Genomic DNA, 17,985 nt, shown 5'->3' with positions numbered 1-17,985 from the left:
TAGTTGGTTTCATAAAGGAATTTTACCTAATCCTCAGAGCCTGTATTGTGCTGATGCAATGTTTTGAATTAGTAGAAGATTGAAAAGATAGGGGGAAAATTCCTAAATCCTTTTCTGAAGTGAATGTTAAACTGAGCATTGTACAGCTAAAAGCTGAAGAAAGAAAGAAAATAATAAATACGATCTACAATGTTCAAACAATTCTGATCAACAAAAATTTTCAATGTAATTTGAACTTTGGAAGAAAATGTATTGCATGGAATCAATATAGGCGTGAAAAAGTTAGGGAGCCAAAGAGCACAATATCAGCAGGATACAGTCAGACCCAACAGCAAGAAGAACACAATGAAATCAGGCAGGGGAGAGTGAAAGAATGCACGGTTTGCTTGTCATGAAGAATCCACACCGTCTACTATGGATAGAGCTCAGGGTACTGAAGAGATGGTTCAGTGGTTTAGAACACTTATTATTCATGAAGAGGATCTGGATTCAATTCCTACTCCTACCTGAAGCTAGTTCCAGGGACTCAAAGACTCTCTTGTGGCCTCCCTGGGCACATACATTCCTTCAGGCAAACACTTAGAACATACAATAAAATGCATAAATATTAAAAAAGAACTCAGGAAAATCATATGACAATTTCTATAAATACTGAGAAAGCTTTTGATTAAATCAATAACTTATTAATAAAAAAGACATTCAGGGATGTAGAAAAGGTGAAAAATGTTCTCAGAATTATAACGAAGTGCACCTTAGTCCTAACTCAAGTATTCTATCTAAAGGAGTACACTGGAGGTATTTTCATTAAGATTGACAGTAAGACAAGAATTAAACATTATATTAAATGTGTTAGGCCAATGCCATTATACAGGACAGTTCAATTAGAGACATTGAACAGGAATGAAGGAATTGGACTGCAGATAACACCATAGAACACATTGAAAACTCCATCAAATCAATAATAAAATTAACTCAAACAACACATGCAGAAAAATAGGATATAAAATCAGCATGTAGAACCAGTAGACTACATATGTAGACATATACAAACATATATACATATGGTACTAATTAGCCATTTATAATTGACACAGATGAAATACAAATCCATTTGGCTAGGAGTATGTAAAAGCAATTGTGAAATATTTTGAATGTGAAGAACATAGATTTTGACAGTTGAAAAGCCACTCCTTTCTCTTGAGTATGAGAATATTCTGAAGAGGTGGGCTCTTCTTAGATGGATTTATTAACTAGATATAGTTCCCAAAGAAGGAAAACACAAAGAATCTGTTTTATGGATAAGTGGCTGTTAAATTTAATATAGAAAAATAAGCATTCAAAAGTCATCAGGAGACACTGAAGGACAACCAAGAGACAAAGACTATCACTACCTGACATTAAAATAGAGCATGAAGCTCTATTATTAAAACAGCATGGCACTGGCAGGTGAATGGGCCATCACTATGTTAGTATAATACTATAGACCAGTGGAATAATAGGGCAGAAAATTCCAAGGTAACTCAGATGTATGTAGAAACTGTATTCTTCACTCTTCTTCCAGTGAAAACAGAAGGCAGCAGTTTACCACCCAGCTGAGGTCCCTTACAAGAACACTACTATGTTGTACCCTGAACTTGGCCTTCCAGTTCAGAACTGTGAGAAAACATTATAATTTGTGAGTCACGCTGACTATGGTAACTAGTTATAGCACCCCAAACTGACCAAAATAGGAACTCTTGTGCATTTCCAACAGACATTTGAGATGCAGATGTTATAGAAAATACTTTGCTAATTAAAAATAGAATTATCATGTGACTCAAAACTCCACCCCTAGTTGTAAACCCAAGAGAACTAGGCACACATGTTCACATAAGAACTTGTACGTGAATGAACACTGTTGTTCACAGTAGCCTCAAAGTGGAAACACGTCAAATAGTCATTGACTCAGTAAATAAAAGTGTAGATGAAAATATGAAATTGACTAATCTAGTATATATGTACAATGGGATTTTTTCAGCCAAACAAGAGGAGCAAATGAATTACTAACCCATGCCACAGCCTGGATTGGATTTGGAACATTATTTTAAGCCAAGGGAGCCAGACGGCAAGTAGCAATATAGACAGAAGGTAGATAGGTCAGTGGTTACCAGAGGACTAGGAAAGGGGGTACAATCGGGAAAGATCGCTAGTAGCTTCAGTGTGTTTTCTTGTTTTTCTTTTGTTTTGTTTTATTGAGTGGCAAACATTGTGGGATTAGATATCAGTGATTACACAGAAAAAAGCTCACAGAACTATAGACTTTAAAATGGCTCTGTTTTATGTTGCTTATCTAATGGAGAGTTGAATATAGGACCTTGTACAAAAAAATATATGTATATATTATGCCATTCGGCACGAGCAGTCTGTTTTCACAGTAGAAGGTGATAACATCATTGATCGATGGCGTGGTTCACTTTGGGGCTGCTCCCTTCATATGTGGGCTGAAGGCTTCATGGGATCTCTTCAAATTTCTAGTTATTTGGTTCTCTTTTGTGGTTTTTGTTTGGTTTTGGTGTTGTTTGTCTTAATCTTTGAGATCGCACCCAGAGCCTCACAACTATTATTCAAGTGTGGTGCCTTTAAACGACTCTATCTGCATTCCCAGCATCCTCTGGATTCTGCAGGTCTGCACTGTGAGAATATGGATAGTGGTTAGGCACAGACTTTGTCTCTGTGGTGAAGCCAGAGGAAAACCACAGATGGAAACGAAGATGATGATGGGTGAGACAAACCAGGGAAACCCTGAGTTGAGTCTGTATTTAGGACCGAAAGGCCCTTTTGAGGCAGCTCAATGATTAAGGGTAGATCCTCCAGAGTAGGGTTCAATCCCAATATCCACCTGACAGCTTACAAGTGTCTGAAACTCCAGGTTGGGGAGATCTGACTCCATTTTGACCTCCATAGATACTACATATGCACACGCTACATATACATGCATGCATGCATACATACATACATACATATAGGCAAAATATTCATACACGCAAACCAAAAGCTAAGTCTTTAACAACCAAAAGTATGACAGGGGCAGAACTTACTTTCAGTAACACTGGAGAGGAGGCTACTTGGTTTCTAGCGTGGAGTGGTCTACGTTTTGATGGCACACATGCAGACTTGAGGAGAGATATCTCAGTAGCATTGATCTTTTGAGTCATTCTCAGCTGTCCGTCCTGATGTTACCCTTACCCTGACAGCCATCTGTGCAAGGTCTGAGTGAATTTACTCTGGAGTTCCTGACCGGGTGAGACCCGAATAGATACATTGTCTCTGCTCAGCACAGCTCTCAAAAGACACGGGTTCACCGTGGTGTATCAAATGCCAACTATTCCTCTGAGAGACTGTCCTTTCTCTACAGGCTTTAGCTCTCTGTTCTCTCCTCCATGCTGAGGCAAACCAGGCTTCTTGTCTCCAGCTCATCACAGGCCAGTTCCTCTGTAGGATGGCAGAGGGCCTCCATTCCACAGCAGCCTCACTTGGGAAAACACAAGAACATGGCGTCGTTATACACAAAAGCAGCTCTCTAGGATGTGCTGCCTTGTCACAGGACCTTGCTTCCAACCCAGGCTTTGATAGTTGTGAGGGGTCCATCAGAAGACCCTGAGGAAAACCTTCCTACTGCTGTCTTATGTGAATGGACGTTGGTAGAAGAAGACTGTGAGCATTCAGCCTCTGCTTTAAATGGTTTATAAATTTATTGCGATTTTATGTGTATGTGTACTTGCATAAGTTTCTGTGAACTGTGTGCTTGCAGATGCCCCTGGAGACTGACCAGAGGGCATTGTATCCTCTGGAACTGAAGTTATAGGTAGTGGGGAGCTGCCTGATTCTGGTGCTGGGAACCAAACACAGGCCCCCTGAAAGTGATGTCAGCCATTTTAAATACTGGGCCATCTCTCAGGCACCCCTCAAGTGACTCTTTTAACCCAGACCTCTAGCTGTCTTTAGGAGAGGTGACGTTGTACTCATAGCAAGGACTTCTAAATCATTTCCAGGTTATTTCTTGGGATCCATTTACTTGCTAAATCTCTGTTTCTGTAGGAATAGTCTAAATATTTAGGAAGATAAACTCAAGAACCAGGAAGACAGCTCCCCGACCCCCACCCCAACCTCCAGTCACCAAAAGAAAAGCATTCAGCAGTCATTCAATCACCACAGGGAATAAGACACAGAGGAGGGTTAAGCATTTCAAAAAAAACCTGCAGGGTTAGAGGTTCAAGGGTGACATTTTTGGATTAATGTTTAATTAATGACACAACTCAGTAGATTTGGGTCATGAACTCTGAGTAATTGAAACTGTGTGACGATTCATATGCAAAGCTCTTCTATACATGCCTCCTTCAGAATTCCTAGAAACATTTATTTGGCTGTAAAACTTTTGCCTTCAAGTGTTTGTATGGTACCAAATTACAATTTTTTTTTCCTTCTAGTGAAAACTCTGAACTGAACGACAGAAGTCAATTTCAATCAGGAAGCATTATTGTGTTCTTAACTTTGAGAGACTCCTGCCCTGGCACACTTGAACAGTCCTCCTTTGACTTCCACTGGCCCAGACCCATTCATTAGGAGGCCCTCTGGGAACTCATGGGGTAAGTGTTAGAGGCAAGAGGGGACTCAAAGATGGCTTCTTTCCGGGACTCACTGGCCCAGGCCTGTCTCACCCACTTTGTGATTAATTGAGTGCCTTCATCTTCTCTTTGTTTACACCTGTCAGAGTCCCACCGGAGAGAAAATCGCTAACGTAGCAAGGAGAATCAAGTTTAGCCAAGGCCTTCAATTAGAAGCTAATGATTAAATTCATTTGGCATTCTTTGCTCCGTAAGTAATGACATTGCTCGGCTCGGCTCGGAAGGAATTCTTTCTTTGGTGGGAATGCGGCTGCCTTTTACACTTCCAGCTGCATTTCTCATCCATTATCACCAAATAATCTTCAGTTCTCGTAAATCCCTTTGCAAAGGCTTCATCTAAAGAACTTAAAAAGGAGTAAATCCTCTGAGATATTACAGGATTCTTGCTGTGTGCCTCCCATAGGCTTCGATGAGAACTGTTCAGCTTAAACCCTGGGTGTTGCTTTGAAGATGCAGCCAGAGTGCTGCAATTCAGGAGAAGGAGCTCGGGGGAGGGAGGGAGAAGGAAGGAAGGACGGAGACCATGAGTGTTTGTACCAGAGGGAGCATATGCAGTGATGTGTGGTATTTTGGGTGTGGGAGGGGAGAGTAAAAAAATCAAATGTTTGCTTGTCAACCTCTTTTTGGTAGAAACTTCAGTCTCTCTAATATGAGAGGATAGAATTCACCTGGGAGAGCTGTGCAGGATTATGGGGCTTGGAAAAGAATAGAAATAAGAAAAAAAATGAGTTTTTGACTCCTATCTTTAGTTATTAAGCAGTAACTTGGAGTCTAGAGAGAGAGCTCAGTGGCATGCCACACGAAAACGATGACATGAGTTTGATTTCTAGAACTCACATTTTAAAAAAAATGGCTGCCAGCCATGCCAGGTTGAGGAGCTAGAAACACGGGGCTCTCTTTAGCCAGCCAAGGTAGCCAATTAGGCCAGTCTAGGTTAAATGATAGATAGATTAGAGATAGATAGATAGATAGATAGATAGATAGATAGATAGATGATACACAGATAGATAGATGATAGATAGATAGGTAGATGATACATAAATAGATAGATAGATGATAGATAGATAGGTAGATGATACATAAATAGATAGATAGATACATAGATACATAGATAGATACATAGATAGTTACATAGATAGATACATAGATAGATGATACATGGATAGATAGATAGATACATACATAGATAGATAAATAGATAGATGATAGATAGATAGATAAATAGATAGGTAGATAGATAATATATAGATAGATGGACGGATGGATGGATGATGGATGGGTAGATGGATGGATAGATGGATGATGAATGGGTAGATGGATGGATGATGGATGGGTGGATGACAGATAGTAGAGATGATTAATTGATGATTAATAAATGATAGATAGATGATAGGTAGACAGATAGACAGACAGACAGATAAAAAAGTGAAGTGACTGAGGGAGACACCAAACATCTGGCCTCCCTAATACACGGGGCTCTAGCACCTATCTGTCCACACATATGCACATGTAAACACAAGAATATACACATGCATAAAAATTAAAAATGAAATTTGTCAAAAGTAGCATCGGCTGTGGCTAAAACACAGTCGTAGAGTGCTTACTGACTAGAACTCAAAGGCCTATGTGTAAGCCTCTGCTAGGGAGGAGGCTCGGTGGCAGAGAATGTCCTTAGCACACACATTGCCTTGGATTCGATCATCAGTACCAAAACCTTTTAAAAACAACTGATGTATTTTCTCATATCAGCCGTGGAGCGTAGCCTTTCCCCCACCCCACAGGCATGCACGGGCACCTGCTGTGCACAGCTGTGTGCAGCCGCTGACACTTGCAGCTTCCCGAGGTGCACAGGGCCTCGCAGCTGCCAGAGAAGCGGCCCCTGCGATTGCAGAGTTCTTATTTTTAATCACCCTTGCAGGAGATTCTGGCCATCTCTGTTTCACTGACTCGGTTTTAGAACATTTCCTGCTCGAGTTTCCCTTTTTCAGAAGAGAAAATAAATCGTAGACACCATTATCTGTGTGCTTCAGAGACATTTCCCACCCTGCGGGGCTTCTGTTTTTACAGTTGGTCAACCGGGTTTAAATGCTTTAAAAAGGGTCTAAGGCTTTTACTCTGGGTTCCTACGTGTAAGTTATTTATTTATTTATTTATTTATTTATTTATTTATTTTTTATTTTTTTTTAATTTCAAGAGTCACATAAGTGGTCTCTTAAATGGACATGTACCCACTGCTGAATAGTGTGCAAAAGCTTTCTGATAAGCACTGGGGTGGTGAGCACGTCTGTCCATCGGCCTCCTCACTACCCCATCATGCTGGAGCAGACCACAGCAACCTCCTAACAAAAACCCAAGACAAGGGCTGGGTTTTTTAAATTTTCTTTTTACTCATTTGTTTTGTGAGCATATGCTACCCCATACATTTGGAGGTCCAAGGACAGCTTAGACAAGTCTGTTCTCTCCTTCCACCATGGAGAGTCTGGGGGCATCAAATTCACATCGTCTCTGGCTTGATGACAGGTGTCTTTATCCACTAAGCCATCTTACGGGAGCTGTCATGAGATTTTTTTTTAATGGCCGTATTTTCTCAAATCTATGAGGGCTGTGAAGGAGAAAGAAATAAAGAAAGAGAAATTAACTCTCTGACATTAACTCCAACACATTATCCACAGACTCACTGACTTTTGAGATGTTCAATGTAACAGAAACGCACATTTTTGATTTGAGGAAATATCTTCAGTCTTCAGTACTTCCCGTTTGCTTTGTGTGCCCACCTCTCTGCCTGCCACAGAGGGTGTGGGAGATGTGACCTGAGGCCGGGGAATGTAGATTCCCTTTGAGAGAGATGAACACACATGGAATCACAGGATAAATTAACTACCTACTGTCATGGGCAGGGCTGTGCAGAGCCCTGCAGAGAAGTGCAAGCTAGGAGGAATCTGAAGAGAATGTGTAGAATCATGTTGGAGAGAGAAAGCCCCACTGCCGGGTGGAGGGAACTGTGGGAGGTAGCACAGTGTACTCATGCTCTGTGAGAACCAAACTGCTTGGATTCAGTTCCAGCCCAGCCCTCTCTTTAGTTTGCTCATTTGTTAAAGGGGGGTTAACTGTAGACTGTAGTTAGACTGTTACTTCTCACATACTGGGCAATTAGAAGGAATTACTTTAGAAGAATTATAAAAATGGCTACTGTCCGAGAGGCGGAAACATTCAGCTACCCTTGTAGAGTCAGCGCCTGTGAATTAAGATGACAAAAATCAAATGGGTTTATATTTTTATGTATGTCAAAATTTTCCTATGAACAGGGACTTCGTAGAAAAAAAAGTAAGAGCTGGAAGATATACTTAGACTCGGGGGTGTGTCTGCCCTCCTAGCAAGAGGTAGGAAGTCTGGGAAGCTGACTGAGACAGTGAGGTGGATTGATGGCCCTAGGATCAGTGTTACGGAGAAATGGCTGGCAGTACATGGAGAGCAGTAATGAAAGACGACTTTGTGCTTCTCTGCCCATCTCTGAGGTCCGTATCTTAGGACGAGAAATGTTCTCACATCCTGACACAGGAATATTGGGGGTGACGGTATTATTATCTCTGGGAAATTGAGGCTCTGCCTTTAGGCAAAAAACAAAACAAAACAAAACAAAAAACTTTTCCTGCATCTACTGAGTCATTATTACCTGTATCTCAAAATGGCACATTTGAGGATGACGGTCCTGACTCCCTTTGCTTGTAAAGAGCTCATAAATCAACCAAACACTTCAAGAGAAGTAGAGAGTCCGAGAAGAGGTCGGATAGGATACATGAGGAAGGCTGGGACTACGTCTTCCCTGTTCTTTAGACATAGGAGCGAACTTAAGAATCAGGTTTTCTGTATGCTTCGGCTTCTTAGCCTAGAATATCCTACAGCTAGCCAGAGATCTGGCTTGTTCTTTCTTGGATGAAATGTTAAATAAAGAGTCTGTCTCTGATGCCCTACAGAAAACACTACTACTATCTCTGTTCTACCACTGTCTGTTACCTCACTTCTTGAAAAATAGCTCTAATATATATTATTTTGCATATGTGTTTGGTTGAAGTAGGAGTGTGTGTGCCTGTGTGCGCATGTGTGTGTGTGTGCGCATGTGTGTGTGTGTGTGTGTGTGTGTGTGCGCGGGTGTGTGTGTGTGTGCGCGCGGGTGTGTGTGTGTGTGTGCGCGGGTGTGTGTGTATGTGTGTGCGGGTGTGTGTGTGTGTGCGCGGGTGTGTGTGTGTGTGTGCGCGCGGGTGTGTGTATGTGTGCGCGGGTGTGTGTGTATGTGTGCTACTCTTCAACAACTAAAATGGAAGTTTCAAGGAAGCAGAGCTTATGTCCATAAGAATAAAGGGGAAGCTATATAGCTCAGTGACTGCATGTTTATCTAGCTTATAAATTTGATCTCTAGCAACTGTTGGGGACTGTTAAGGATGTGGAAACAAACACATTGCCCTATGTTATCTGGAGCAAGCCCTAAATGTAATTCCATGTGTCCTGAAGAGAAGGAGGTCCAGGGAGATTTGACTGAAGCTAGAACTAACAGAGGATGGATTCTAGAAGACTCTATCCCTGGCTATGCAGGGCATGGGTGTGTGCTAGGAGATGCAGGAAATATAGATCTGAAGGAAGGCTTCAGGCAAGGCCATAGATTTTCTCCTCGGTGTCTCAGGAGGATGACCCATCCCAGGCTTCACTTAGTGACACTGATTTCAGCCTTCCCTCTGGAGCTGTTGGTGAATACATGCATATTTTAGGACACTAGGCTGGTGGGTTTCTTTCAATGGCCTTAAAGAAAGGACCTGTCCATCTGTCCTTTGCTTCTTGGGTGTCATACCTTTGTGCTGTTTGGTCTGGTCAATTGCCTTCCAGGACAGCAGACCTGGCTGTTAATTCTTTGACTTCATATCTTGGTTTACCCTACAGCAGGGCTGCTTTCTCTTCGATATACTAGAGTCCCTCAATGTGTTAACTCACTGGTGGCAAATAATGATTCTCACCTTGGTTTCCAGCTTGTACCTACTTGACTACAACAGAAGGCGATATGGGTCAGCAAATAGGAATTCTCTGCGGATGTACTCTGCTTTGAAACACAAAGGAGCTTTGCCCATTCAGTCTAACCTGCCTTATACCTATTGTCTCCTGTGAGGGAATTAGGATGTGGTGAAAAGCACACAAAGAATGCTTTGAAAGCGAAGAGAGTATACGTTTCAAAAGCATTTTGAGCCAGGCATAGTGGCTCATGCTGCAATTATAGCAACCCGGAGGCTGGGGCTACATATATACTGAGTTCCAAGCCAAACTCGACTACATGGTGACACCCTGTCTCAAAAAGAAACAAAATATTTAAAATTCTCTTGCATTTATATATTGGTGTGCATGTGAGTGCATACATGCCTGTGTGCATGTGGTGTGTGTATATGTGTGTGCCGTGGGGGGGAGTGGGGAAGGTTCCCACCATGTTGCACATGCAGAGGTCAGAGGACGACCTTAGGCAGCTGGCTCACTCCTTTCACCAGGTAGGTCCCAGGAACTGAACTTGGGTCACCAGGCTTGGAAGTAAGCACTTCACCCACCAAGCCATCTAACCACACTCAGAATACATGGACTGTTATTGTGTTAGGTCCAAATACAGGCTCAATAAATACAGTGTTTAAATGGCGTAGAGCTTGTTGTTGAAAAATCTAGAAACTATGGGTTAGGGTTTGAAATATGTGCCCAGGAAGAACAATGAATTTTCTACATATAAAATGTTTCTTAAAACTGATAATTAAAACAATCTGATCTTGGATCTAAACAAACAGATGTCACAAACCACTGAGAGTAGAACAGCTCAGAGTGTTAGGAGGGACGTTTCAAATACTAGTTTATTTAAAGGGAAAAAGAGAAGGCCATGAAACCTGCTAACTCTTTCAGAGAAAGTTTGATTCCCTAACACCTTATACCATAAAAGTCCTTAAGAAAGGGGCTGTATATGAAAAGGCACACAAGATCATTAATAGAGGGATACAGATGGATAATAATCTTATTTTGGAATTTGATTTTTGAAAACAGAACACCAATAGAAATTCCACTCCATTTAAATTTATATTTAGTGGCCCATACCTTTAATCTCAAGGAGGCAAAGGCGGGTGGGAATCTATGAGTTCAAAAATAGCCTGGTCTACACAGTAAGTTCTGGGCTAGCCAGGGCTACATAGTAAGAGCCTGTCTCAGGGTTTGATTGCTAGATTTGATTACAAAATAAGTTTAAATTTATTTAAATAGAAAACACATACATTTCAAAGAAAATAAACTTAAGAAATAATTAGGGGATGTGAAAATATGTAGCTACAGAATGTTAATTGCAGTTCATACGACATGTGTGTATGTAAATGTGTAAATTTCTCTATTACAGGTATGTATTAGATTGACTTGTTCACTCGGTAACTTAACTCCTGGTACACTATCACTCACTCCTCTATGTCCTGTAATCTTTTAATATCCTTTTAATTTCTTGGCTGAAGATCAAGCAGAAGTGACCACAAATGCTGTACCACAACCTCCTCCAACCCCAGCATCAGTTAAGTCTCCTCCTGTGGATTAAGGTTATGGGTTTAGTGTTGCAGCCACACAGAGCAGAGCCTGAAGAAAACCAGAAGCTTTTCAACATTCTTTGCCTTTTTCTAGACAGAGTTGGTAGAGACTATGTCTATATGTAGGTGAGGGCTGGCACCAGTTAGGTCTAGGCCATGATTGGTTTAAATAAATAAATAAATAAATAAATAAATAAATAAATAATAAATAACAAGACAGGGACAAAGCTTTTGTAAGGCGGGAAAGAAGGGTAAGGGGGGGGGGAGAATCAAGATGGAGACAGAGAAGATTGACCCAGATCTGGGCAGTCTTGATTTGTCAAGGTAGTTATGTATATTTAAGGGATGAATTTCTGTAGGCAAATTTATCTTATCTAGGTGGGCGGTTTATATCCTTATCAATTGGTTGTGAGTTCATTGTGAGGATGTATCGTAGATTGAGAATTTAACATATAAATAAATCTGATTGATAAATTCCAGTTTATTGGGTCATGATTTCACTGGGTTGTTGGGAGTATGAGCAGAGTCCGTGGTAGGGAGCTGTGATAGGCCAGTCCATGCTGGATTTCTTGTGCTGTGATTTTACTGGGTAGCTGGAACCAGAGAATACATGACTAGCAGAGAGCTGCCAGGAGAGATACTAACCAGAGATAAAATATGGTTGGTTCCATTTGGTCCTACAGGTACCAGAACTAACACTAGAGACCAGCATAGCAAGATGCCACACTGAAACAGCCCATGGACTGCCTGGATCACAAAGTACTTGGGGACAATGTGGAACTGCTAAGATAAAGATAGCCCATAATGCCATGCAGCACCACGGGTGCCTGCGCTAGTGTGGGGTTAAAGGTATAGCCATTTTTTTAATATTTACTGAAACAGAGATTGACACATTCCTATGAGACAGATAGAAGAGTTAGAATGTCTTGATATCAACAGATAGCTTATTCACTTTTCCCTTCCCTTACCATGTGAAGAACAAACATATGCGTGCTCAGTGCAATTCCACTTGGGATGATTGACAGGATTTTTACTATTGACATTAGAGACTGACCTTATCTCAATGTAGCTCTTTTATCCGAAGGCATTTTCTTTGTTTTGATTTAACTTATTTGAATATTGAAGTAAATGTGCTTTTGTTTTCTTCCCTTGGTATTTGCAACATTGGAAGCCTTTGACCATCTTAAGCTAGAGGAGAGAGATCCCACAGTAGGTTGGCCCTAAAACCCTCAGAGGAAACCAAAGGTGAAAGATACGGGAAAAGGTGGCCAGCCCTGCCATTGGTAGATTTTGTTTCTAGGCTTCTAAGGGGTGAAATAATTAGTTCCTTTGCTCAGACCAAGGACTAGGAACTGGGAAATAGATGGACAAAGGCAGAGGGAGGAAGTAGAAGACTCACATGACAAAAGCCATGACTCTGGGAGTGGATTTGGGAAGGCGAGTGTGGAGAAGGGACTCTTCAGGACACATTAAATGCCAGGAGACCCTACCACCCAGGTGTTGCCCTAATACACAGTGTGGTAATCTGCCATGGAGCCTCCAGAAGGTATGTTAAGAAGCAAACCCCTATCTCTCCCCATAGGAAATTGTGCCTGTGTCCAGACAGTAGGCATGGTCCCTGTCTCATTCCCTTCCCACAGTCACAAGGTGTTTTCAGACCAGAAGTCCCATTGGTAGAACTGAGTCAGTTAGATCCCACACTGGTGGCTGGCATGCTCAAATGAGTAGCTGGGAACATTGAGGCTGCAATACAGTAAACAACAACCTTGGTGTAGGCCTTTGTTAACTGCTTAGAAATAAAATAAGCAAAGCCTTAAACAGAGCACATCGCAGGGGAAATATCTGCAGATTTAATCGCACATCCCTCAAAAGAAATAAACAAAAATGTCAGCTTCCAAAACCAGCATTAACCAGATAAAAAGGATAGAGTGTATGAATGTAGGGAAGGGAAAGGGGTGGTTGCAGATATATCCCTCCATCCCTCCTTGAAGGTAGGAAGCGACAAAGGCAACACTGGAGATGCTAATGCTGACGTAGGAAACATTTGTTTCCATTCCATTCTGGAGGCTCTGGGAAGACATTGTCAAGGGAGCTTGAGGATTGGAAGGTACGAGCAGTTTGCTTTTTTCTGGAAGAAGACAGAGAGACACAAGCCAGGCCATAGTAGAATCTGACCAAACTTTGGCCATAGGAGGCTCACAGTGAGAACCATCAGCTATGATGGAGCAGAGGGAGAAACCGAGGCAGTAGGGATGAGTGGCTTAATTGATTTGTTACTTACTGGACTTGAGACTAATTTCCTATAATTGTATACATTTAAGAATGAGGTGAATTAGCATGTCTAAATATAAGAGCTTTCACGTATTTTATTTAGGTGTATCATGTAGCTTCTAATGAAATCCAGTAAATACAGGAAATGACTATAATATAACTTAGCAAACACACTATATTCCTGAACAGTTATCTGGTAGAGGGGTGATGAGTGATATTTTTAACTTCCCAAGTGAACTTCTGTTTCTATATTCTTCAAGTTCTTCAGTGCATAGAGGTTTTCATGACACAAACGAACAAAGAAATCTTAAGCGCTGCCTAACCCACACTGCTGCAGAAACACACCTACATTTTCCAGATAATACGGTTTATCGTTTAGTGATTGGGACACTGAGCTTTGCCTAAACTACATCTATTTGCACAACAAAGGATAGTGCTTGTCGGGAAATTGTTAGCTCGGTGCCGTGATAAGATCCCAGAAGCATCATTTGCCTATGCTCACAGCCTGCTCTCTTCTCCCTCACAGCATTCCTTCTAAATGGGGTAATGACCTTGACTTGTCCATCATACTGCGGCAGGCTTGCAGAGAGGCAAAGGAGAGGAAAAGGGGCTGAATGCCTGAAAGTCACAAGCCCTCGACCTATGTGAGGACTGCTCAGTTTGGGGAGAGAACATGGAAGAACACGTCCTACTCCCCGTATGCTATGCTTCTACCAGTGCACAGCCAGATCACAGGGGTTCCATGCCTTTCGGATTTGTTACCAGTGTCTCTGTACCAGGCAAGGTAGCATAGCAAAATTACCCTCTGGGCTGGTCAATCATTTCTATGAAAGAACGTGTGGAATGCTGTTGTTCTCTGCTTTCTTGAAAGGGAAAATAAAACCCCTGGAAGATTTCTGGAATGAATGACACAGCGGGTTCCTGCTTTCCAAACCACCACCGCCATAATACTGTATTTGAAGGCAGTACACTTCTGTGGTTTGGTCCATGGCAAAGTGGCCCAAACTCACCAGCCTCAATGCTTAGGAAGGACAGAAAGAATGAACTGATTATTTAAATTTGATTATCTTGCTTGTTTTCAAAGTTGTTTTCCATTCGGTGTGTTCTGCCAGGTTAGCCACAACCACTCTCGTTTCTAGAAATGGAGTCACTTTTTCCGGGGCTTACCAGAAATGTAAGAGCATATCTTGGGCTATCCACTCTGGGTGGCAATGTCAGATAAAGACTTCTCCCAGCTTTATGCAGGGTTTTCAGATTCAAAAAGAAGACAACACTAAGGGTTTCTTTCTTTTTAAAAACTCTGGAAGGTCTAGAACTTTCACAAGATACCGTGGCTTGGGGGTAGGTTCAAACCCATGCTTTTCAGTTCCTTGGTATGGCAGGGAGGGCCTCCCAGTAAGTAGTGCCTATCCTCCCTCTCCTTCCTTTGAAGATACAGGTGTGTGGTATCAGAGCGTGTACCAGGACATGAAGGGACCAGAGAAACCAGCTATGGTTCGTCATTGTCTCCTCACGATCTTTCTTTTCCCTGCTTCTCTCAGTGCTTACTTGTTTATTATAGACTTCTATGGGGAACCTGAGAGGAAGGAAAAAGAGAAAGTGGGGGGGGGGAGAAAGAGGAGGAGGAGGAAGAGAGAGACAGAGATAGAGAGACAGAGAGACAGACAGAGAGACAGACAGAGAGGGAGAGAGACGGAGAGAGACGGAGACAGAGATAGAGACAGAGACAGAGACAGAGGAAGAAAGTAGACAGACAGACAGACAGACAGACAGAACAGAGCTTCCAAGTATCAGGAACGGGTCCAGGAAATACGTTACCCCATTTGTCTTTCAAAAAGTTATTATTTGTTGTGAAATTTAATTGATGGGCAAAGAAGTGTTATATTTGTTAGAACTTAACCAATTATTTTAAGGCAAATGATGTGTCAAGTCAAAAGGTAGTCCTCTTTGTCTTAACCTTGCAGCCTTTGGTCAGACCTTGTCTAGATTCCCTCCTTCCCCAGGGTCACCCTTAGTGTGACTTCCGTATTAGTCATCCTGCTGACTTTTACCTTCATCGTGTGAGTATGACTCGATAGTCAGCTCCTATTTTGCCCAGTTTCATTCTTTAATTGAAATCAGACATGGTGTTCAGCCCTAGCTAGCTTCATCCACTCAGCCTTTTCTTGGTGCATTTTATGTGGGAATGGGGGGAGGACTACAATTCATTAATTTTCATTGTTTTGAAATAGTCACAGATGTGAATCTAATTATGGTATGCTCATCCATCCTTCCACTGACAACACCCTTGGCTGTTTGGACTCCAAAGCACAGTGTTGGCATGGGCAGACTTGCATTCTGTGCGGTGTGCACATGGACACAGGTTTCTCTATGGTCCCTATCATAGACTCTGTGGATTAGAAGTCCATTTTAACTTTAACTTTACATCAGTGCTAAACTGTTTTTCAGACAGGTGCCTCTGCTCCATACTGCCATCAGGAGTACCCTGGTGGTCCCATGCTGTTCACTTCTTCATGGTTAGAATTGTCAGATCTTTTTAGAAGTGCCATTATCAGGCAGCATCTGCATTTGTAACCTTGTGGTTGCAATGAAAGCAAGCCGCACTATTTTCCTGCAGTCTTATAGTACGAAGAGGAGTGTACAGCTAATGGTACTGATTTTGGATTTGGTTTGTTTGAACTTGAGTCCTAGTACCATGATACCTATGGTACTAGGCATTATGAATGTTAAATAATGTAATTCACAGAGTTGAAAATTGTGCCTGGCAGATAATGAGGACTATGTAAATTTTCATCATTACTCTGATGACTAAGACAACAGAATGTCTAGGATCAAATGCTGGTAAATATTTATGATATACTGAAAGGAAAATAAGATTATTTATTGATGCAACAAACAATTGAAGGACTCAGGATAGCATTTATTACTGAGGAGGAAAAGGGGTATGCAAAGTAGAAAACCCACATGGTAGGCATAGTGGTTTGAGGCAGGATAGAAACACAAGGAAATGATGGGGAAATGAAAAGGAAGAGCAACTTGGTACCCTTGGAGTACTGGTAAAGCATCTCTCCTGATCAGCACAATTAATAATGCCATGAAATTAATACTTTCATACATAAATGTGTTGTTAGAGTAGCAGTAACTTATGCCTAAGACTTGACTGTATATCACTTGAGGTGGGGCTGGATTCTGTTCCTCAGACATTGCCTGAGAATCTCAAACAGAACATTTTACAATAAAGATACACAACTTCTGTGTCTCTTGTGCGTCTGAATTTTACCTTATAGGATGTTGTTCTACCAGATGTCCCTCAAGAGCAAACCTGTATAAGATATCTTGGTGATTTGAATAAGAATGTCTCCCATAGGATTATGTATTTGAATACTTTGTTACCAGTTCATGGAACTGTTTGGAAAGGATTAGGAGGTGTGGCCTTGTTGTAGGAGTTGTGTCACTGCGGGGGTGGGGTGGGGTGGTGGCGGGGGTGTGTGTGGTGTGTGATTGAGGTTACCAAAGTTCACACCATTGTCGTTCTCAGTTAGTTCTCTCTCTGCTTCATGCTTATGAATCAAGATGTGAGTTCAGTGTTATGCCTGCCTGCTGCCGTGCTCCCCGCCATGATGGACTCAACCTCTGAGTCTGTGAGACATAATAAACTCTTCCTTCTATACGTTGTGTTGGTTGTGGTATCTCTTCATAACAATAGAAAAGTAACTAAAACATAGTATCTTCAAAATCCTATGTGTGACTGTTGTGAGGCTGATGGGCTGTGCAGTGTGAGTCACACATAGGTGTGTCTGGATTTCTTTTTAGTGATTCTCTTTCTCTCAAGTCTTGAACTGAAGCCTATATTCAAATTTCTTTAATAAAATCTCCATCTCTGCTTCATAAGCAGACTAATCTTGACATTCCCTAAGCCATGAACTCTGTTTTGGCCTAAAGGGAGATCCCTAAAACTCTAGGGAAATGCCTCAAGCTGCTGAAAGTGAGAGCAGGGAGCTGAACCTATATGATCACAGTTTCATGCACAGGGGAAGCTATGGATTAAACCTGATGACAAGGTATTAGAGCAAAGAGAGCTTTATACTGACTACAGCAGTTGAGGAGGACATCACAGTTTCAATAGGAATTTAAAACATAAATATGGGAGAAAGAATATTCCTATTAGAGATACAAAACTGTGGAGAAACAGTTTCTGAGGTGCGAGAGATGCGAGTCTAAATGTAGGGCTTACATGAACTTAAATACTTAAGCTATCTTCTCAGAGAGATTAGCACGTGGAAGAAAATTAGATTGGACTTAGATTCTAAATGGAATCTAGCCTTTATCTGACAAGGCATATATCTATAGTTATAACCAGCGTGCCCTTGACTGGGGCAGGGTAACAAGCTGTGAGGTGTGGCGCTAACTGGAAGGAAGGGTGAGAATATGAGTGTCTGGCCAAAGCTAAGTATCTCCCAAGGCATGAA

Source organism: Rattus norvegicus, chromosome 1 (genome assembly GCF_036323735.1).
Source record: "Rattus norvegicus strain BN/NHsdMcwi chromosome 1, GRCr8, whole genome shotgun sequence".
Lineage (NCBI taxonomy): Eukaryota > Metazoa > Chordata > Mammalia > Rodentia > Muridae > Rattus > Rattus norvegicus.
This window is presented reverse-complemented; position numbering follows the sequence as displayed.